A 24352-nucleotide genomic window follows, 5' to 3' on the forward strand; every position below is an offset into this window, starting at 1 on the left:
AAGGAGCCGCGCTAATGAGCAGGTGGTACCCAACACATTACAGAGACATGCAAAAGTTGAAAACACAGCAGACATGGTTCATATGATCTGGACATGCTCAAACTTAACTCCAACACGTCAGGAAGAAGGAACAGAGGCCTCCTGGGAGGCTCTAACGCTCAGCTCGGACCCGAAAACACAGCTGTGCTCTGATCAAACTTGCTGAAGACGCCGCCCGGACCCAAGAACTGCGAGTCGCCCTTTAAGTGAATGGGTATTCTCATCCTAATCTGTTGCATAATGAAGTTATTTCAGTCAATCAATCTTCCCATTTGCGGCGCGCGGAGCCGGCGGTGCTCGCTTCTTATTTTACTTAGCACGCCTGCTGCGTCTTCGTTTTCATACACGAGGCAAACATTATTCGTATCAGTACATATTTCCACATTATATTGGCGCGGGGCGGAGCGCTCGCGCTAGGCCCGCTGGCCATTAAAGCATATTTCTTCGTCACATCATCACGTCGTTCTGTTTCTGTTGTGTCGCCGTGTTTCATCGCTTGTCATGCCGCTTCGTAACATTTGTTTGGAGGTGCGGTTCATCCCCATCCTCGCCTTGCCGCGTCGAAGCCAACTGTACGCCGGGTCCATCGGCCGAGAGCCCGTGGAGATCGCCGCCCAGCTTTACCCCAGCCCTTTGTGCTCAGACCCGACCAGCTGCTGTCCCCAGCCCCGTCCCCAGCCTTGCACCACAACACATGACGACCAGGAAGAGCCCAAAGCCGATCCGACCGACCCTACGACGAAGCGACTTCACGACCATTCAAGCGAAGACAGCATCCCCGCTCAAGCCGTTCGGCGTGTCCATGAGCCTTGGCCTTCGGCAAACGGTGAAGAATGGACCTGATGCTCCGGGGCAAGCATTCATCCCATCTTCGCATTCATTGTGATGTCCAGCGTTTCATGTCCTAATTCTGTGTCTGTGTTCATCTTCACTTCATGCAATGGATTTTTAGCAATCGATCGGGACGATCGCTCGGTGGCCCCGGGTAGTGCTACGAAGATGACGAAGCGGGCAGTGGCGCGGGGCGGAGCGCTCGCGCCAGGCCCGCTGGCCATTAAAGCATATTTCATCGTAATGTCATCATGTCGCTCTGTGTCTGTTGTGTCGTCGTGTTCCATCGCTTGTCATGCCACTTCGTAACAATATTACTTTGCCTTACACAACGCTACACAGCCTTCCAGTCCCCTGCCTATTCTTTCCATCCACCTCCACCGCTGCCCAGTACCATATATAATATATGGTATATAATATGGGTCTTAAATATAGACCCGTTATTGTCTGTATTTAGGATTTAAGATGATAACTATATTTATACAAGTGCATCGGCAAAAACAATCAAAAACTTTATTCTGAAGCGCTGTTGTAGATGTGTTTTGTTCTAGTAATGGTCTGATGTGAGAGTACTTCGTAGGATAGTATTTGGGTGCCATAATTTACTCGAAGTTTTTTTTTCTTAAATAGGTATGATATTTCGCAAGTTATGAGTACATTACTTTCCTCAAAATACTTCGCCAAAAAGGCTACAAGGTTGGTCTTCATTTGATTACTGATTTCGAAGGCTGGTTATCGATAGAAGACTCTGTGGATGGTTAGGCGCTGATGTTTTCTAAAGAGTGGTGCTGTGTGACAAAGATAAGACAAGTATTCGAACCCGGATACTCAACCGTTCATCGTACAGCGTTCTGGGTGGTGTTATAGAAATTATGCTTGCATATAGCATACAACTGATGGTAAAATTGGGGGCTGGTTTCGACAGGGATTCCAACAGATGATATAAAAACCCTCACTGAGACATTTATTCTGTCGCCTTTACAGCACACACGCACTTTTAACCCAAGAAGCACAAACCATATGCCCAATATTGGAGTGTGATGTTAATGTACTGGTCCTATGGCGGCCAGTATTGCCACCATAGTCCCAATATACTGATCAATGGCTTATGCTGTTTTGGAAGTACCCTCTGTAAAACACGCGGAATTATTAGAAGAAACAATGTCATATAATTATGGTTATTTTCTGTCCCACTACTTTAGGATTTATTATTCTTACTGCGCGTATTGTCGACATTTTCATAACTTGTTTCCGTTTACCTCGAGTCGGCATTTCTGGTAGAATAATTTCAAGGTGCTAAGCTTTGCCACATTCCCGAAGGAATTCACAGAACCGACAAAATCTCGCGTGAAAAAGTTGATAGAGGTAACTTTTTTCTATACACAAAATTACATAACTCCCGCTATCTATTAAGAGTTCTTCAAAGATTCGTCAAGCACTAAAGCTTTGCCTTAAATTGTGTGATGTGACACCAATACCGTCCATCTGTAGCTCTACCTGCGCACCTTCGTTCTCGTAGATGCATTTTTCTAATATATTAATCACCGATCTTTTAACTTTATAGTTGCGAAAGCACCCATGCTATCATCACAGCAGAGCAAAGATCTTGCTTGTGCCTTGTTGCCATAGCAATTGTGACACCAGTCATTGTCGATGCACTGAAGCAGCGATTGGGACGACGGCATGCACAAGAGATATCCTTGTGGCAGGGCTCCTCCCCACTTATCGCCTCCGGAGCCTCATTTGCTTGCACGGCATTCCTAACGGACGTCCGTGTGGCATCAGATTTCCCTTCTTTCATGCCGCTGTTGTGACGTAACCGTTTATTGTGCAATATTCAAGGTATTGATATCATTTCACAGCAAATTTTGGATCCAGCTGCTGTATAGCCAAGTTAGAGCTAGGCTAGTTTTGGATAGGGATTCGAACCGACTGCCTTAGTACCTCCAGTTATATGCGGTGCAATAAAGACGTTCAACACTTCACTTAACTCTGCCCCACTCTGTCAATGCCAAATTGCCAAGGCCATATGCTAATGCAAAACAGTGCTCTCGCAAGTCTTTATCTACTGAAGAGGAGTTAAACCTCGGATAGTTATTTGCATCTATTGAAGAAGTGTTTTCTGGCGGGCTAGTTGGTGCTTGTCGTTCATGATTAAATTGCGCGAAAAAAAAAAAAAAAACACGGACAGAGATAGAAAACACGTACACACATAAAGCGCAGAACTTCCAACTTTTAAAAGTTGAAAGTTCTGCGCTCTATGTGTGTACGTGTTTTCTGTCTCTGTCCGTGTTTTTTTTTTCTCGCGCAGTTTAATCATGAAATATTTGCATCTATTGTACAACACATACTCATGAGCACACAGTCGTAAGCTATGCATTCAATAGGAGACCACCCGAAATATTTATTTATTTATTTATCTTAGTTCCCCTAAACCCATGAGCATACTACCGAGAGGAATGATGTACTATAGACAAAAAAAAAAAAGAAAAACAGCAGTTAGTAACAATGCAAATGTGAGCATAAACGTCTCTGGCAAAAATTATTAGGTTGTAGCTACAGAATAAAACCAATTAACACCCATTGACATAAACTCGAGGGGGAAAAGCAGACAAGCGTATGCTGCAGCATGTACAAAGCATAAAGGTTATTTTTGCGAGCTGGTAGGACAAACATTTTGCTGAAATATAGTATCACATACCCTCACAGCACAATTTGGAAAAAAAAAAAAAAACTGAAACAAGGGTTTTCAAACCAGCCGATGGATTCAGAAATAATAAACATGTGGCAGTGTACAAAAATAATATGTATTTATGTTAACATTTATATGAACATCAGATTAGTTCAAGTGGCTGTAACGCACAATGACCATATATTTCGACAACCGGCTGAGGGAAGTGATTCCACCATGCCCGTGTGCTGGAGATGAATGAGTATTAGAGATGATTCATTTGGCATGAGGGGACGCCACTTTACGATGACGGCTGATGTGAGCTGAACGAACTAAGTGGCGCTATCATCATCATCATCATCATCATCATCATAAACATCACCATCATCAGCCTGACTATACCCTCTGCAGGGCGAAGGCCTCTCCCTTATTTCTCCACTTAACCAGGTTCTGTGCTAGCTGCATCAACCTCTCATGATAAGTGGCGCTATCAATTTGTACTTAAGAATGGGGTTGCCACAATAAACCTATTGAGGTTACAATTACGAAGTATGCTTATACATTGGGATAGTATAGTGGGAGTGATAATCTTGACGTCTTGGTAGTGGCACTAGAGTTATGGCGATATAGAGAATGAAACGTGCCGTACGATTCTGTACCGATTAGATTTAGTAGATAGGCGTCTCCTGACATAAATATCAAGCCTCGCTTTTTAACCCAGCCGCACGAACGTGTCTTGCGTCGCCTATAGGAGTATGCACGTCTGACTCGAGATCCAAAGGTCCGGGCTCAATTCCCATTTTGCCGTCCTGTCTCAATGAAGCTGCCAATGTTGGCAACCCCTGCCAAATAGGCCATTTCACGTGGAATTTGACGTCACACGAGCCTCCGACCAATCACTGCTCGGTCATGCCTCACCTGCCAACTGCCACCTGCCATAGGCATGGCCGAGATTTCGTGCCCACAGTGCCGACAACGCCGTCGTCCACAATGCCGGGCTTTTCTGCATAACGATAAATTTAGCCGGGGACACTGCGGGGATTCTCATTGGTGTTCTGTTTCCCAGGCGGCACAAGCCATCGTCCCAATATCGGCAGTACGTTGAAAATACACTGGTCCTATGTTAGGTAGGACGTTACCAACACAGTGCAAATGGCCAATGGATTGTGCTGCCTTGGTTGGTATCTACAGAAAGCAGGCTTTCTCAAGCGGTATTGAGGAACTTTTCACCCTTCGGCGAGGATATAGTGGAGACTTCTGCGCCGTACAACATTTTTTAGACACACATTATATCATTGTTTTCAAGGACACAGGGTGGCCATTTGTTCTATTTATCTACAAACAAAGAGAACTTACAGCAACCGACACGCAGGAAAGTACAGGGGATTTATTTTGTATTTATCAATGCGAAAAATAATGCGACCACGGAGGTGATTGATTAGAATGTAGAAGAAAATAAAAGTCAGGTCATGTTCTGATTTCTGGCTAAAGAGCAACGTTTGAATGCTTTAGCCATCAGATGACCCTACTAGCAACTTTTCGATGGTTTTTCAAACTTAAAAAAAAACAAAAAACAAAAACCTTTGTCATTGGAAACACCTTCTTTTATTTACTCACTGAACGACACAAGAGGGTTTTATTGGCGAGCACAGTGGCTTTCTATGCATCCAGTGTGCCTCCACCCCATGGAGGAAGGAAACAACTTAGGAGAGGCCCTTGCCATTCCCAATGCATTGGAGAAAGTGTGGCGGAAGTGACGTCAAAATTTAGGGTTAGCCAAGTCGGGCCATTAGCAACGGCGACGCTGTTGCTCTGAAAACTCGGGCCACTAGCAACAGCGTTGCTAAAGGCCCTAGGTACGTGAGCGTCGCGGAGAAAGAGAATGCGGAGGGTAAACGAGGAGGATAGACGTTGCAGCGTCCGGTCGCGGCGCGGTCGCGCCGGCTTTAAAAAAAATGACGTCAGGGCCTCTCCTAGTTCTTTCCTTCCTCCATGCTCCACCCCTTTTCGCTCACGCCACCTACGCTGACATCGTGGAAAGTTCCGTCGCCAATGCTGCTCCTGCAGCTGCTACGGCTGTAGCTTTTTCTAGAAGGCGGCGACGAAGAGATGTGGATAGTGGCCCTGGAATTCATTGCACCTTTCGATGGACCGTCATCAGGGTGTGTGTTTATTTTAGGAAATAGAGTTGTTCAAGCGTGGAACAAGTGGGACAGGACCGTAGCGCTGTAATCGTGTAATGATGCGCGACTTTTACAACACTGTTACAATGACCAGAATAAGTAGTTTCGTCCAGTGGGGCTTGCTCCTTGACCTCAAGCTGTTTGCAGACGAAATAAGGTATGTGCGTAATATTCTCAAGCTTTCTGTCACGCTTTGTCGAATAGAAACAGGCAGGGACCACGGTACAAGACTCTAGAATACAAAGCTTTGGGCCGAACTTTTGGCGAGACACAGTACAGGAACAAGCATGGGCGCAAATGTTTTTATTTGTTTGAACATCCTAGTTAAAACATCTATGGTATCCCTTCTTTGGTACATATAGGCGCTACAGAGAGAATACAGGGAAGATGAAATTTGTAACACATGCACATATGCGTATGCAGTTTATTCCTTCTCTTAGACTCGGACATTTAATGACGTTGCAGAGTTCGCATTTACTCACGTAATACGTGTAACACGTCCAAGCCAATGGCCCCATTGTCCATCTTACTTCACAAAGTATACGCCATTGAGCCTGGTGGGCTAGACAAGAAAACAGTAAAAAATGTGGTCTGAACAAGACAGAAAAACACAGGTACATTGCAACGATGACTCTATGCAATGCTATTTTCAGCCCGATGATTTCTTTATAAAATCCAGAAGCATCTGGAACGCGTCGTCATCTATTCCTTGTGAAATGTGACCAATCTTGGCATGTTCTGTCATTGAAGTGTCCACGCGCTTGCAGAGGTCTACGACATCTTCAATATAGCTTGTAAAGTTCTCGCCAGGTAGCTGGGCACGGCCGCGCAAGCGTTGCGCAGCGCGCAGCTTGCGCACTGCAGGCCTGCCAAAGATATCGGAAAAAGTGGTCTTGAAAGCAGACCATGATGAGATATCGGCCTCATGGTTGCGGAACCACAGGTTGGCAACGTCCGTTGTAGAATATGACGTTATTTAATTTGAGGCCGTCGTCCCATTTGTTGTGAGTACTGACCCGCTCATAGGAGGAAAGCCAATCTTCGACGTCGTGGTCGCCGGTTCCGCTGAAGATTGGAGGGTCCCTTTGGCGCAAAGCTCCAGTGCAGAAGACGGGGGACGAGGAGCTGGTTGTACTAGGGGTGGTAGTGTCAGTCATGGCTTTTGTTGGTAGTGTGCGGCTGCGAAGCTCCAGGGCGGACGGAAATCCTCACCTCCACCAAGTGAAAGGGGTTTTACTGATGGTTCAATAGGAAATATAGCCCTCTGTAAGCTGCACGGCGAACAGCACAAGCACACAGTCCGTCAAGGCACAAAACTAGAGAGCTCGAGCAGCGCAGCGGCACTTCGTCGTCCTCTTCCTCGCCTTCGTGAATCCGCTCTTCGTTCACTACACTTTGTTTATTGCCCCACAGATAGAGAGGGATCTGTTAAGAAAAAGAGGAAGGGTGTTAAAAGAAGCTCGGCCATTAATTCATAGTGCGGTCAGTGGTGATCGATTATGGTCGACGTAAATGGGGCCAATCCGTAACGGAACGAAACATTTCTTGAGAGAAGTCATTTGACAAAATAACAATTACACGGCTAGTCAGAAAAGCCCTGAATCCCTATAAGCACATGGGGCTAAATACGCCTTTACGTACCGGCTGGTCTCGGCTATAGCCGGGGAGGGCTGCTCGTATCCGTAATAGTCAACGAACACTTAAAATTTTGTGCGAATCTGGAAAGTACTAATTGCAATTGTTGCATACATTAAATTGAGTAGAAAATATAAATTTTCACCTTGTAAATACTTCAGTGAGTGTTTGTTCATGAGTTACATTTATACTTTTCATTGAGAATTTGGAAGGAGCGAGTGCACGTCTACCACGCCGGGGACCTCACTTCGTGAGAATAGCGATAAACCATACATAACGTTAATTTCATCTTTCTGCCCACATTATTTGTCTGACTCACACGCGTTGCCATTGCGTTAATTGGTTGTCGTGGCTATCTGCAAGAAACAATTTAAAAGGCGCCGAAACGTCAGGAGCATTGTACGTCTGAAATGACAGACCACGCAGAATTTGTGTGCAAAGCTAGGCTAACCGGCAAGCCGTTTACCGGCACTTCCTTTCGGGCAATGCCACAGACGACCATGTAGCGGCGACATGGTGCGTTTTATGTTTAGAATAAAGTTTCCGCTGGAGCTAGTGGCATTGTCGAAGTAAATGGTATTTAAATAGATATTTTACCGTGTCGTATAATACGTGGCTGCATGTTCCGGAATGTACACAGACGCTTAGATTGGATTATGTATAAAAAAATTCGAGGACACTTTGGCAACTAAAGTGATGAAAGGCGAAAGCCTGAGCGCTGTAACGCGACTGTTGCGCATGTAGCGGTGAATGCTGCTACGAGTAAAGAGAGCGACTGCTCTTTCACATTCTGCGAGGGCATTTATTCACTGAACTCTGCTTGGTAGCGACGAGATCGCGCTCCTTGTATCTTCGCAGTTGTTCTACGTTTACTGTTGTGATTGATTTTACCAGAGGGATGCCATAAATTAGAAATTAATTTCTTACGCAACTGTCAATAATTAGTAGTTATTAATGAATTAGTCGTTAATTAGTGATTAATTAGTAGTTTGTAAGTCGTTATTTAATTAGCCGTTGATTAGTAGTTAGTAAGTAGCAGTTAGTAATTAGTATTCCTTAATTAGTAATTCAAAATTAGTAATTTATTATGAATTATTAATTAGTAATTGATCATTGATTGGCATATGGCCATAAAAGGCACGCATTCGAGCATACTGTGATGGTGCTCTGTAATTGGTCGAGACGTCCTTGACGTCATCCCGTCTCGACCAATCAGAGCTGGCTGACAGCCGATAAGGGTGACCCTCGAGGTGCTGGCTGTGTATTTCGGCTAAAAAAGGCTCTTTCCAGTTTTTTTCTACCTAATTTCAAACTGACATTCGACGCTGCAGGATAAAAAACTATAGGCTGCTGCTTGGAAATACCAAATGCTGAAAAAAAAAATAAAATAAAAAAAAATATGGCAGTGTCCTTTTAAATCTGACCCTGCAGCAACAGCAAGCAGTGTGACGTGGCTTGACAGCAAGATATGGAAGATAGTTCAAGTATGCACTGAACGTCAGTGCCATGCAATTCCAGCAGGCAGTTGCTATTTAGAAAAACAAGGCTATGTGCACGTCTGCGCATACTACGCATGCCTTCAACTCTGCTGGACTGTATGATGTTTTTATGCCGCGCCTCCAGATGTACACGTCCCCAGTAGGCAAACTTTGCAATGAACCCTCTATAAAAATGCAATAAATTTTATTGCAGCTGGACATGTATACAGAAAAATAATTGATGCCGATTTGCATAGTTAATAAATGCGACGAGGGGGGACGTGCGCTATCACTGCTTAATCTACAATGCTCTTGTATACATTTTAAAACCAAATCTACTGACCTCGTCGTGCCAAGGTCATCGGCGCCAGGCATTTGACCTTAGGTGTGGCACATGTGGCCCGCGGAGTCGACGACGTTCGCTTCTTCTACATCGCATACCTTCAGATACTGCCACTTCTTCACACACCTCGCAAACGTCATTTGTACCGGTACATATACCCACAGATATACATCATGGCCTTACTCAATGCCATACAGCATTCCAGTCCTGCTTGACGATTTTTCAAATTGCAAACGCCCTTTTCTCTCCATTGGAAACACCCTGTTGTACTGACTCACGGAAAGACACGATTAGGTCTCATAGGCGAGCCCAGCGACTTTCCGCTCCTGTTCGGATAGTAAGAGAAGCCGTAACTCCTATAAACCCTTCCGGTCACATGCGCCGTAGCTTACCGGCTGGTCCCGGATTAATCCGGAAGGGGCTCCACGTATCCTCAATAATCTACGAACACTTCAACACAGTTGAAAAAAACTGCAGAACCGTGTCAAAATGCGGCAAAGTATTCTATAGCTCTATCGCAAATGTTTGTAATTCTGTAGTACTTTTCTGTACTTTTGTACTTTTTTATGTGGTAGGTTTCTGTTTTCTGTATTTCTGTGCTACTTTTCTATTGTAACAACAGAAAATTTTGATGTTACTACAGAAAGTTCTGTCACAACAGGCCTCCTGTCAAAAACCGCACAGAAATTTGTCTTAACAACAGAAATATCCTGTAGTTTTTTTTCGACTGGCAAATTTACTGCGAATTTTGTAGCTTACATTAAATCGCCTAAAAATATAAATCTTTATCGTGTAAATACCTCAGTGAAAGTGTTCACAATTTGTGTCAGTCCCTTTCATTGACAATTTGGAGGGAGCGAATGAACGTCTATAGCCCCTGTGACCACATATTGTGAGAATTGCTATACACAATAAGGAGTTAATTCTATTTTCCTGCCTATATTGTTTGTTTGACCCACCTGTGTTGATGGTTGGTTTGTGGGGTTTAACGTCCCAAAGCGACTCAAGCTATGAAAGACGCCGTAGTGGAGGACTCCGGAAATTTTGACCACTGTGGTTCTTTAGCGTGCACTGACATCGCACAGCACACGGGCGCCTTGCTTTTTGCGACCATCGAAAAGCGGCCGCCGAGGCCGGGATTCGATCCCTCGTCCTTGGGAACAGTAGTCGAGCGCCGTAACCACTGCACCGCCCCGACGGGGTCTCACATGTGGGGACATTATGCTAACTAATTGCCGTGGCTATCTGCATGAAGCAATACGAAATGCGTCAATACGTCGAGAGTATTGTACTACATTTGAAATGAGAGACCACGCAGAATTTGTGTGCAAGGCGCTAGAGCTAACAGCAAGCCGTTTACTGGCACTATCTTTCGGGCGATGTAGGGCGATGTAGGGCCACGTATCGGCGACATCATGCGTTTTAAGTTTAGAATAAAGTTGCCGGTGGAGCTAGTGGTGTTTTCGAAGTAAATAGTATTTAAATACATATTTTACCTTGTCATATAATATGTGGCTGCATGTTCCTGAATGTATAGAGACGCTTAGCTCAGACCATGTATCAAATCTCAAAAAGAAATAATAAAACCGATTTATTTTAAAACAGCGCTAGAACACGGACAGATAGAAAGAGACAAACACACATCGCGCTGCACAATGTATGTTTGTTTCTTTCTACCTGTCCGTGTTCTAGGGCTGTTTTAAAATAATGTTCAACCAGCTCGCCTAACAAGCCTCTTTGATTAATGAAACAGACTTCGTGCACTTAATCCAACGCAACTCGTAGACATAATATACAAATTTAACTTAGCAGGGTAGAAGTGCAGGCCAGTTGGTGAGACAAAAGGAAAATGAAACCGCAGCAGGCACAGGACAACATAGGGCTCTGTGTTGTCTCCACCCTCCGTCCTGTCCCTGCTGTGGTTTTATTTTCCTTATACCAATTTAAATTGGATTGCTGCGGCCGTCACTGACAAGGGACACCTGTCTTCAACGAAGTAGTTTGCTGTTGATCTACGTAGTAGATGTTCAAATGATATGTTTTATTTTAGGCCTCGTGAAGTTCCCGGCGCAATACTCGTGTCGAACGATTCGAGGACAGTGGACATGGCGAATCGTCACAAGCGACGGTCACGAAGCAAGGAGTTGCTTCGTGACCGTGAAACCAGAGAAAATTGTCCTGTTGCTTCTTACTGCTTTCAAAAACCTCCGATTCTCGCCGCTTCTTGATGCCAGAGGTCTCGCGTTTCTCCCCAGTGCACTGATTCTCTCAAAAGACAAGGTTTAAAACCTTCGCAGTCGAAAAAAAAAAAGCTATAGAAAATTTTCTGATATTACGACAAAATTTCTGTGCGGTTTTTGACGAGAAGCCTGTTGTGACAACAAAACATTCTGTAGTAACATCAGAAATTTCTGTAGTTACAACTGAAAAGTGCTACAGAACTACAGACAACAGAAATATACTACAGCAAAACTACAGAAATAGAGAAAAATCTGATGGTTATACAGAACTACAGGATATTTTGTCGTATTTTTGACACAGTTCTGTAGTTTTTTTCGACTGGGTTAATTCGCACATAGAGTTAAGATAACACCTCTCCAGCCACCCGATAGGTGGACGTTTTCAACTTGTAGGTTGCTTTATGTCGCATTTTGACCGATACTATATCGCGTTTGGAAAACGGCAGAGACAATCGCCCTGGTTGGCAGATAGCAAAATGGTGAGAAGCATGTCCCGCTCTTCGCTTCTCGGCCAGACAAGGAATAGTCCTGAAGTCGACTGCCACCAGTTGAACCGAGCAAAATGACACTCATAATGACTAAACGTAGAACTAAAATTGACCACAAAATAACTGAGACAAAATGAAAATGATCACATCTTTAAAAATGTCTCACAAGAGGAAAAATGTCTTTAGCAAATAGCGGAGCAAAGTTGCTGACCTGATTGCATATCAGAGTGGTGGAAAAAAACCATCGGTGAGTGAAGAAATACATGGTCAATGTGTATAAGAAAATAAGAGGAGTATATAAGGTGTATACAATGAAACAAATGAAAGTAAGAGGTAATTCTAATGCAAGCCATCGAATAATGTAATGAAGGGACCCTGCAATTTGTTTTCATGGCGCGGGGAGGATTGTCAACCGACTTTTGTTCCCCTTCTTAGTGAGACTTATTTTTCAATACCTGCATTATAATATATCGGCTCTAGTTAGTAATTTATTTTATACACTTGCTTACTTTTCTGAAGTGTCGAAAAGAAACGGTGTACCTACAGCATCAAGATTATTTCGGCATTTGAGTGTTCTTTTTCCCGTGTGCAGAGAAGACAGTTCACACTTCAGAAAATTTGCAGCTTTAGTTTGCGAAAATCGCCAGGTATAAAAAAAAATTCGCATGTCCAGATTTTACTGTACTTTTGGCGCTTTACGGAGGGTCTTATCAGAAGTCTTAGGCTACTGTGTCTCTTTCAATACCGGATTTATTTACAACATGGGCGTGGCGGCGGAGCAGGTGAGTAGGCGTCGTGCCGGGCACTGGACTTCCGCAACACTTAAACTACTAGTACCAATTTTTGTGCTAACGGCAGGGAACTCTTTGACTACAGTAGACTGCCATGTCGCCATATAAGTACGCAATGGTATTTAAAAAAATTATATAAATAATTATTTTTTTACACAAGAAAAATACAGTGTTTCTTGAAAAAAGAAATAAAGGCGCATTTTTTTGTTTAGGCACATTTACTCGTGCATCGTAAAATGTGAAATTAAAAAATGGTTTAAAGACCGGCTCCATACCTTTCTCAGCTCAAGATATACTTCCAGTGTATATTTCAGTGCATATTACAAATGAGAATTGACTTCCGTTTCGATCGTGGGTCCACTGAATGTATTTATGTGTTCATCATCAGTAAACACAAATCGCGAAATTTAAACGGCAAAATTTCGTATATAATTTATTGTTGAACTTGGCACCTCACAATTTTCCTGTTTGGGCGCGAACGGCCGCATGGCGACTATGGTATAAGATATCAATTTAGCCCGTCTAAGACACAAAAAAAGCTGCATTGTGGCCACAGCATTATTCATTGTCATTTCATTCTATACGCAGGCAATGGTAAGAGTGTTAAGGAATTAAAAGCTAAACAGCCACAATAATAGTGCATTTTATTTACCTCTTGTGACGTGAAAGGAACTCTATCGTTATCACTCCTGTTTGGCTGTTAAACCAGCAATAGAAATAACTTGAAAATAAACGATAACATTTTACCGACTAAACTCTCTTAAGCGAATTCCTTGCGTCGGCTAGTGTATATGCTAAAACATTTCATGAAATTTTAAGCAAAGAGCGAAGCGATAGAACTTTTATTGCGACTTTTCATTTCAGGCTAGGCCTGTTTAAGCCTAGCCGTTTAGGCCCGTTTATGTTCAGCCTCTAAAGCTAGATGGCTTAGTAATCGTCTGCGGTGGATTTACAGAGCAAGAGACGACAGAAGTGGCTTGCTTATTATAATTTTTATTGCGTTCCAAGAAATTCGCAAATTTGTTTATTTGCCTTCGTGGTGTTGTTCGGCTCCTTCAGCATTGGTCTTTGGGGACACACTTGTCATCAAATGGTCTGCGGATGAGACCTTCCAAGCAATGGCATCTGATGTCTAGGAGCATGGGGCATATTATTGCGCTTTCTTGTCCGCATTGGGGTTCGCACATTTTCAGTACCGTCGGGCCGAAATCTTCACCCTCGGGGCATGACGGCCGCTCTGCGTGAGAAAGTTTACATTTCACAGCCGTAGGGATCAAGCAAATTGGTAGTGACCACATTCGTCTAGCAAGCAAGCAGGTTCAAGAAAAATACATTGTCTTCGCAACGACGAGGTTGTCTTTTTTATTCGCATATAGTCGGTAACAAATCGAGAATGTAGCGGCAAAATTACTCAAAACAGGCCCTTCAACCAATGCCGTTGACTGAGGGGAACCTTCCGGCAAGTGAGGCACAGAAGATTTTTCTTCTGACGCCAGTCAGTCGCTGAAAAGCGTAGAGTGGCGACAGGTGTTCAAGCCTCTAAAGAAATGGCGTCCACTATGGTTTAACACAGAAGTTTGACTTCTAAATCCCCCTGAAGGTGAAAACCGTACTAACATGACCTTGACCTTGACAGGTGGCCTACGTGACTATGCCCCAAAGTCACACTGCGACCGCCAGTTCACGAGACCTTGACCTTGACCTTGACAGTGGTCATGGGCCACTTGGTGGGCTACGTGACTATGACCCAAAGTCAAATGGCGACCACAAACCTCAAGGTGAAAACTGTACATACTCTATGGCCCGAGCTGCCTGGCGTAGGGAAGCTTTGGGTTAAAAAGGAAATAATAGCTCAGACTAGGGAGAAATTGAAAAGGGCCGATGACGTTCCCTTGGAGGGGGCCCGCTCTGAGGACTGATGCGATTGGTTGAATATACTACTTTCAATGGTGATCTTTACTTCTTGAATTGCCGACTTGTCATGTTAGTATTAGGCCTTGCGAGGACGTTTTTGCAGGTTAGTTGGTGCGTCACTGGTCATGGCTTTCTTTTTTTTTTGCTCTGACAGACAGCACGGGAAGGACTGAAGGAACGAAGCGTTCAGTCATGTGAAATTTGTTTCTTTCTGCGCCCTCTGTATGCGTTAAAAACGTAAGTCCAATATTATTTCGCCGTCCGAGACGGCTTAGTGACTACGCCGTTCACTGCTGATGCCAAGGATGCCGGATTTAGCCGCGAACGCAGCGGCTGCCCGTTAATGAAGGCAAACGTTGTTTAATATTTTCACGCAGGCTATAACCTGAATTATCTTTCAGTTTTCGTATCATAGAATGCGAGGGTTTTAGGGAAGCATCTAAGCTTACAGTGATGACTACCTTTCATTGATTAGGAAGTGTGAACTTAGTCTCAGCCTCTCATGGTACTTTATTGCAATTATTTTGAGGGGAGGGGGCTCTTGCTCGTGGTTTCCAATATAAATACTGGTCATACCTAGCGGCTGCTAAATGAGTGAGCTATTACAAACCAAACTAAACCAAACCGAAACTTAAAAACTGTTCACCTTTCGAGGGAAATTTGGATACATGTTCTAATAGATGACAGTCCAGTGAATTTAAAATTCTAATTATACGTCACAATCTTTGCGTTTTGTTTAATGATAATTAAAGAAATGGCGACGAGAACATTTTGGTGGATAAAAGCTTGTCGTCTTGTATTTGTCTGTGTTTTAGAAAGAAAATTAACAGTACGTGTACATAGGCCAGGATAATTGCCATATAACGTGAGTTATTTTCTACCTCGGGTTCTTCAAATTTATCCTACCTACTGCGGGTGTTTGTAAAATTTTAAGAGCCTCTTTCTTTCTTTTTATTCCAGTCTGGTATTTAACGAAAACACATATCAAACTGACGAGTTTCGTTATCTTCGTGAATGCTTTTTGCAATATGAAACAAAACAAAGTAACGCTTGAAACAAGTGATAATGTCTACTTTCTTATTAGTGCAAAAAATATATTGGTTCAAAAAGTAATATAATGCCTCCGCTTTCTGTAGTAAAGAGCTGCTTTAATATTCGTATGCTAGAGCATGAAAAGAGGAGCTAGATTCGAGCAGGGGTTATTCCCTACACGTGAGAAAATCTAACACTTTCTTTTGTTCGGCAAGAAAATTATTAAAACCGCTTCTCTCAAACTCTATGAAATGCTTTTTCACGTCATGACGAACATATACGGAAATCTCTGCTGTATGTAATACTTTCAGTGGTTAATACTTTTCCAGTGGTCCTAAAAGCACAGGGCATCCCTGTGTTCCACTTACTTGCAAACGCAATTTGCAGTACAATCAGTGCAGAGACGGCGTACAGAAGAACCTTCATTGCTTCTCTCGACGCGACACGCTGTGGCTGAGATGCTTGACCGCTGTGGCTTTGCCCGAGTCTACGGGCCTTCCGAACAGCTTTAAATACGAATTTCAGCCGCAGATAGCGGCACTGCAGTGTATGGTTCTTTGAATATTATTTATTTACTGATATGTCCTTTAATTTGTATGTAATTAGATATGTATAATGAAAAACTTTCCGTCCGGTCCTCGCACAGTACCATGAATCGCTCAAACTGTTTCTGATATTCGTGTTGGGGTTTGGAATCCGTGCGGAGAGTTGCCCTTTTTTTTTTTTAGCTTCACGCATCATATCATCGCATTGAACTATTCTTAGGCGCTATCGCAGCACGTTGTCGCTTTTTCTTCTTTGTCCACGTATGACTGACATATAGGACTCGCCACGTGCCCGATGTGTTCCTCCCTGGCCTACAGACCGTGGCTCTCGCCGACCTTGTAACCGGTGTGGAACACTTCAAGCAGGTGGCGGGTCCTATGTCAGTCATACTTGGCCAAAGAAGAAAAAAGCGGCAACGTGCGGCAGAAGCGGCGGAGAATAGTTGTCTGTTATTTATGGCATAAAGCATTAAAATAAGAAAAGAAACTGGCCGCTCGGTTCCCAAACGCGCACACTAACATCGGAAACAGTATGAGGGAATGACAGCCCCTCTATGCGATTCATATCGCAGTACTGGGACCGGACGGTCAGTTTTTCATTTTTTCATTATCCATTTCTAATTACATCCGAATAAAAGGACATTTCAATAAATATAGAATAATCAACTAATAGTTTGATATGATAACAAACTCATTAAAATCGAAAAAAAGGAACTGACCGTTCGGTTGACAAACCCTAGCACGAATATTAGAGACAATCTGAGCGAATTGTGCAATGTTAGGGCACGCGAAAAAACCAGAGTTGGTCGATTTTTGCGGAGACTTCTACTACAGCGTTTCTCATAGCCCGAGTCGCTTTGGGAAACCTCATAAACCAAACTAAACCAAACACGTTTGAGTGAATGACAGCCTCTCTCTGCAATTCTTGTTCCGGTCCCATCTAGTATAGTTCCCACATAGGGGTCAATGCGGATAAATCTTTCCAATCCAATCCAATCCAATCCAATCTGCACCGGCTGCAGAAGTGGAGGTTCCCCATCTGCTATGTGCGTGTGCAGGGACAATGGCGTCAAGGAGGCTCGTTGTACAGAAAGCGGGATTAAATGCGCCTTAGTTTGGTTTATGAGGTTTCCCAAAGCGACTCGGGCTATGAGGAACGCCGTAGTAGAGGTCTCCGGAAATATCGACCACCTCAGGTTTTTCGCGTGCCCTCACATCGCACAATTCACTCAGATTTGTACAATTTCCGGTAAATGGCCTCTTCCAGAACGTGAAAACGTCATGTTTTGTCGTTTGGTCTGAAATATGTAGTTTACCTAAGTTAAACAATTTTATATTTTGTACATGACGTATACGTTTATTTGCTTAATTGTATGCAATGCAACAACTCTACAAGAAGCGCCGACGAATGAGAGCGTGTGTGTCCGGTGAACGCCCGGATCGTTCACACAGCGCAAGGTATACGCGCTTTTCTTCGTCGTATATGCCTTCTCCGGTGTGATCAGTACACTGGATTTTAAATTGCTTTATTCAGAAGTTCGGTCCCAGTTTTAGTAATTAAATTGACATAATTTGTCTGCAAGCGACACGGACGAGTCGCCACTGCTGCCTGGAGCCTACAGTATTCGTCGGACAGACTAGGTTGCATCGCCTGGCAGTGACACTTCCCGCTCATTATCAGCACGCCCTGGGCTCTAAGGAATCGTCAATAATCGTCGATTTCAGATAACTATTGTCAGAAATGTACTAGATAACCCTTTGCATTCGCTGAAACTTGCAGCTCTCTCTGCACTTTCGAGACATCGCGCATGCGAACCCGCGGATTCGCTAGGTATAATCGTCGTGGAAGGGGGCGGCCGACGTGAGCTAAAATTATGTCGGTATTTGCGGCGAAATTTTGAAGTGCTAGCATATAAAATGTAATGCCGTTTCACTTATTTGCGATTCGAATAAAAGAAAATTATTTAGACAGTCAAGCCCTCTTGTGAATGTTTCGCTGGTGCACTGGCGTCAAGCTTCTGTGCAGTCTGTGCTGCGAAGTCACTAATATTACCAGATATTTTTTCTCAACTTCATACGTCATTCACTATCACGCTAGCGAGTAACCTCAATAGCAATGAAGAGCATTTACCGACGCTTTGAACCTGAGCTAAAATATATCTTAAGCGTTTCTTGGGTTCAATACCTGTCCATGCATAAATAGCTTACATACAGCGAAGGGCTCGGACATGAAAGAGCCAAAACATTCATTGTCATAACCCATTTAAACAAACACAGAGACGGCACCATCGCCCTTGCTTCTGGGCGCGTCCATGTATGTAGGCTGTTCATTTCTCATGACCAATCTCTCTGAACACTTTCAAGGTTCATTCGCTCGTTTTGTTTTTTCACCGTGGCGGCCAGCTGCCTATCTGTTATCCTAAAATCTTGATTTTACCTGTCTGTCGCGTCCATCATCTTGTCCGGCGTCATATAGTTAATATCTGGCGCGGGACGGAGAACTCGCGATCCGCCAATGGGCAATAATCTGATTGCTATCTATCGTTAAGTGTCGTACTTAGGCCGGCTGCTGCATAGAGCATTATGTGCAATTTTTTTAAAGAAGAAAAATACACTGTTTCTTGAAAAGAAAAATAAAGGTGCGTTTTTTCATGTAAGTAGGCTTGCGCGTGCATTGTAAAATGTGAAATCAAGAAATGGTCTCAGGACCGGCGCCATACCTTTCTCAGCTGAAGATATATTTCCAATGTATATTTCAAATAAGAATTGACTTCCGTTTCGATCGTGGGTTCACTGATTGTATTTATGGCTAAGGCATCAGTAAACACAAATCGCGAAATTTAAACGTCCAAATTTTGTATATAATTTATTGTTGAACTTTGCAGCTCACCTTTTCCTGTTTGGGCGCGAACGACCGTATGGCGACTATGGTGTTAGAGATCAATGTAGCCCGTCTAAGATACACAAAAAGCGGCATTGTGGCCACAGCATTATTCGTTGTCATTTTATTCTACAAGCAGGCATGGGGTAAGAGTGTTAGGGAATTAAAAGCTACACAGCCACAATAATAGTGCATTTTCTTTGCCTCTTGTAGCGTGAAAGGAACTCTATCGTCATCACTCCTGTTTGGCTGTTAAATCAGCAATAGAAATATCTTGAAATTAAACGATAACATTTTACCGACTAACCTCTCTTAAGCGAATTCCTTGCGTCGGCTAGTGTATATGCTAAAACCTTTTTTGAAATTTCAAGCAAAGTTGTTGTTGTTGTTGTGGCTGTAAGAAGAAGGAAAAGAAAATGCACGGGCCTGCTACTGGCTCTGTAGCTGAGCCACCTCCGCTGCCTCGTGCGGACAGAAGAGAAAATAGAGAAGAAAGAAAAGGAAGAGGGAGAGACAGACGCGCGCCGGAACAACAGCCGTCGTCCACCACCGAAGCGGTGGCGGGTGCAATGACGGCCTACAACAGATAAAAATTCGGTGGCAAGACCCCGCCGCGTATTTGGGTTTGCTCGGTACGGCGGCCCCGCAAAGGACAAAACGACAGAAGAGACGAAGAAAGCGGGCTGTTCTGAGTAGCATCTACCGCCCCAGGAGCCGAGCAGCCTAGCAATTAGCGACGCATGCTTTTTCAATGGGCATCATGTTGGACGCGGCACTAGCTTGAGAAAGCCTATACTACTACTACTGCTACTATTACTACTACTACTACTATTATTATTATTATTATTATTATTAGTAGTAGTGGTAGTAGTAGTAGTAGTAGTAGTAGTAGTAGTAGTAGTAGTAGTAGTAGTAGTATAGAGGAAGACTCGTTTCACTACGTTGGCACTGATTTGTCTGTAGGTAACGGCCAAAATAACTGGCTAAATATTATCTTCGCAGTTTTAATTAATAATGATAATAATAATAGTTGGTTCACAGGAAGGGAAAGGCGCAGCATCTGTCACACTTGTGTCTGTGGACACCAAGGGATGAAGGTATCCGCAGACACAAGGGAGGAAGAGAGAAAGAGCAACCGTAGCGCAGGGCTACGGAGTAGTTCAGGTGTCCACAGACACAAATATGACAAATACCGCGCCTTTCCCTTCCTGTGAACCAATTATTATTATTATGATTAATTAAAACTGTGAAGATAATATTTAGCCAGTTAATTCGGCCGTTAACTAGACAATTCAGTCCCAACTTCGTGAAACAAGTCTTCCTCTATACTACTACTATTACTAATGATAATAATATAATATTAATAATAATAATTCGCAGAGAAATATTACTGTGTATTACTATTATTATTATTTAGTAGTAGTAGTAGTAGTATTATAGGCTCTCTCAAGCTAGTGCCGCGTCCAACGTGACGCCCATTGAAAAAGCATGCGCCGCTAATCGCTAGGCTGCTCGGCTCCTGGGGGCGGTAGATGCTAGTCGGAACAGCCCGTTTTCTTCGTCTCTTCTGTTGCTTTGTCCCTTGCAGAGCCACCGTACCAAGCAAACCCAAATACGCGTCCCCGCCGGGTTGGTGCAGTGGTAAGACGCCCGACTACTGTGCCGGAGTACTCGAGTTCGAACCCGACCTCGGCGGCTGCGTTTCGATGGAGGCGAAACGAAGAGGCGTCGTGTGCTGTGCGATGTCAGCGCACGTTAAAGATCCCCAGGTGGTCGAAATTACTGCGTAGCCCTCCACTACGGCTCCTCTTTCTCTCTTTCCACTTCCATTCCCACCCTCCTCCCTTCCCTTACGGAGCGGTTCGGGTGTCCACAGAGCAAGCGTGACAGGTACTGCGCCTTTTCCCTTCCTGTGAACCAATTATTATTATTTATTAAGCCCCCGCCGCAAGCGACGGTGACCTACCTGTCCCAGCCCTATCAGGGGAGAGGAAGAGCTGAGTCACAGAACCTTGATTGCTACTCACGCTATGCCTGTTTCTGCCTAGCCGTTTAGGCCCGTTTAAGTTAAGCCTCAAAAGCTAGATGGCTTAGTAATCATCTGCAGTGGATTTACAGAACAAGAGACGGGAGAAGTGGCTTGCTTATTGTCATTTTTATTGCGTGCCAAAAAATTCGAAAATTTGTTTATTCTCCTTCGTGGTGTTGTTCGGCTCCTTTAGCATTGGTCTTTGGGGACACACTTGTCGTCAGATGGTCTGCGGATGAGGCCTTCCGAGCAATGGCATCTGATGTCTAGGACCATGGGACATCTTATTGCACTTTCTTGTCCGCATTGGGGTTCGCACATTTTCAGTACCGTCGGGCCGAAATCTTCACCCTCGGGGCATGACGGCCGCTCTGCGTGAGAAAGTTTACATTTCACAGCCGTAGGGATCAAGCAAATTGGTAGTGACCACATTCGTCTAGCAAGCAAGCAGGTTCAAGAAAAATACATTGTCTTCGCAACGACGAGGTTGTCTTTTTTACTCGCATATAGTCGGTTAGAAGTCGAGAATGTAGCGGCAAAATTACTCTAAAGACGCCCTTCAACCAATGCTGTCGACAGAGGGGAACCTTCCGGCAAGTGAGGCACAGAATAATTTTTTTCTTCTGACGCAAGTCAGTCGCAGAGAGCGTAGGTTGGCGACCAGTGTTCAAGCCTCTAAAGAAATGGCGACCACCATGGTTTAACACAGAAGTTTGACATCTAAATTCCCCTGAAGGTGAAAACCGTACTAACATGACCTTGACCTTGACAGGTGGCCTACGTGACTATGCTCCAAAGACACATTGCGACCGCCAGTTCACGCGACCTTGACCTTGACAGTGGTCATGGGCCACTTGGTGGGCTACGTGACTATGACCCAAAGTCAAATGGCGACCACAAACCTCAAGGTTAAAACTGTACATACTCTATGGCCCGAACTGCCTGGCGTAGGGAAGCTTTGGGTTAAAAAGGAAATGATAGCTCAGACTAGGGAGACATTGAAGAAGGCCGATGACGTTCCCTCGGAGGGGGCCCGCTCTGTGCACTAATGCGATTGGTTGAAAATACTTCTTTCAATGGTGATCTGTACTTGAATTCTTGACTTGTCATGTTAGTATTAGGCCTTGCGAGGACGTTTTTGCAGGTTAGTTGGTGCGTCACTGGTCATGGCTTTTTTTCTTTTTTGCTCTGACAGACAACACATGAAGGACTGAAGGAACGAAGCGCTCAGTCATGTGAAATTTGTTTCTTTCTGCGTCCTCTGTATGCGTTAAAAACGTAAGTCCAATATTATTTCGCCGTCCGAGACGGCTTAGTGACTACGCCGTTCACTGCTGATGCCAAGGATGCCGGATTTAGCCGCGAACGCAGCGGCTGCCCGTTAATGATGGCAAACATTGTTTAATATTTTCACGCAGGCTATAACCTCAATTATCTTTCAGTTTTCGTATCATAGAATGCGAGGGTTTTAGGGAAGCCTCTAAGCTTACAGTGATGACTGCCTTTCATTGATTAGGAAGTGTGAACTAAGTCTCAGCCTCTCATGGTATTTTATTGCAATTTTTTTGAGTGAAGGGGGCTCTTGCTCGTGGTTTCCAATATAAATACTGGTCATACCTAGCGGCTGCTAAATGAGTGAGCTATTACAAACCAAACTAAACCAAACCGAAACCTAAAAACTGTTCACCTTTCGAGGGAAATTTGGATACATGTTCTAATAGATGACAGTCCAGTGAATTTTAAATTCTAATAATACGTCACAATCTCCGCGTTTTGTTTAATGATAATTAAAGAAATGGCGACGAGAATATTTTGGTGGATAAAAGCTTGTCGTCTTGGTCTTGTATTTGTCTGTGTTTTAGAAAGAAAATTAACAGTACGTGTACATAGGCCACGGTAATTGCCATATAACGTGATTTATTTTCTATCTTGGATTCTTCAAATTTATCCTAATTACTTCGAGTGTTTGTAAAATTTTAACAGCCTCTTTCTTTCTTTTCATTTCAGACTGGTATTTAACGACAACACATGTCAAACTGATGAGATTCAATATCTTCGTGAATGCTTTTTGCAATATGAAACAAAACAAAGTAACGCTTGAAACAAGTGATAATGTCTACTTTCTTATTAGTTGAAAAAATATATTGGTTCAAAAATAATATAATGCCTCTGCTTTCTGTAGTAAAGAGCTTCTTTAATATTCGTACGCTAGAGCATGAAAAGAGGAGCTAGATTCGAGCAGGGGTTATTCCCTACACGTGAGAAAATCTAACATTTTCTTTTGTTGTGCAAGAAAAGTATTAAAAGCGGTTCTCCCAAACTCTATGAAATGCTTTTTCACGTCATGGCGAACATATACGAAAATCTCTGTTGCAAGGAATACTTTCAGTGGTTAACACTTTTCCATTAGTCCTAAAAGCGCAGGGCACCCCTGTGTTCCACTTACTTGCAAACGCAATTTGCAGTACAATCAGTGCAGAGACGGCGTACAGAAGAACCTTCATTGCTTCTCTCGACGCGACACGCTGTGGCTGAGATGCTTGACCGCTGTGGCTTTGCCCGAGTATACGGGCCTTCCGAACAGCTTTAAATACGAATTTCAGCCGCAGATAGCGGCACTGCAGTGTATGGTTCTTTGAATATTATTTATTTACTGATATGTCCTTTAATTTGTACGTAATTAGATATGTATAATGAAAAACTTTCCGTCCGGTCCTCGCACAGTACCATGAATCGCTCAAACTGTTTCGGATATTCGTGTTGGGGTTTGGAATCCGTGCGGAGAGTTTCCTTTTTTTTTTTTTTTTTAGCTTGACGCATCATATCATCGCATGGAACTATTCTTAGGCGCTATCGCAGCACGTTGCCGCTTTTTCTTCTTTGTCCACGTATGACTGACATATAGGACTCGCCACGTGCCCGATGTGTTCCTCCCTGGCCTACAGACCGTGGCTCTCGCCGACCTTGTAACCGGTGTGGAACACTTCCGACAACCTTGTAACCGGTGTGGAACACTGCCGGTGGTTGTCGGAACGCGGAAACGTGAACCACAACGAGACGGCCAACTCGGCCGCGCGAGGACTAACCAACCGCGCGGCTGCAAGCACGGCCGACTCGGAGTCTTGGTCGCGGCGCAGTGCCAAGGACAAGATGACCACCTTCAACGAAATAGTGAAATGGTACAGACTGAACAGACAGACTATGCCGCCACCTCACCCGGGGCTTACCCGGAAGGAGGCAGTGTTATACAGA

The 24352-nt window shown here is 43.9% G+C and overlaps 2 long non-coding RNA genes across 2 annotated transcripts; both read right to left on the reverse strand.

Moving 5' to 3' along the window:
* Positions 1-13676: 13676 nt before the first annotated feature.
* Positions 13677-16155, reverse strand: LOC146181807 (uncharacterized). The gene is made up of 2 exons (XR_014700020.1): positions 16014-16155; positions 13677-13936 (listed from the first exon to the last, which is right to left on the reverse strand). It is a non-coding gene; the product is annotated as an uncharacterized LOC146181807 (long non-coding RNA).
* Positions 16156-21213: 5058 nt separating this feature from the next.
* On the reverse strand, positions 21214-23655 carry LOC146181808 (uncharacterized). The gene is made up of 2 exons (XR_014700021.1): positions 23547-23655; positions 21214-21471 (listed from the first exon to the last, which is right to left on the reverse strand). It is a non-coding gene; the product is annotated as an uncharacterized LOC146181808 (long non-coding RNA).
* Between the last annotated feature and the right edge of the window lie 697 nt (positions 23656-24352).

Source organism: Amblyomma maculatum, chromosome 8 (assembly GCF_055883805.1).
Source record: "Amblyomma maculatum isolate TAMU_Amacu chromosome 8, ASM5588380v1, whole genome shotgun sequence".
NCBI classification, from domain to species: Eukaryota; Metazoa; Arthropoda; class Arachnida; order Ixodida; family Ixodidae; genus Amblyomma; species Amblyomma maculatum.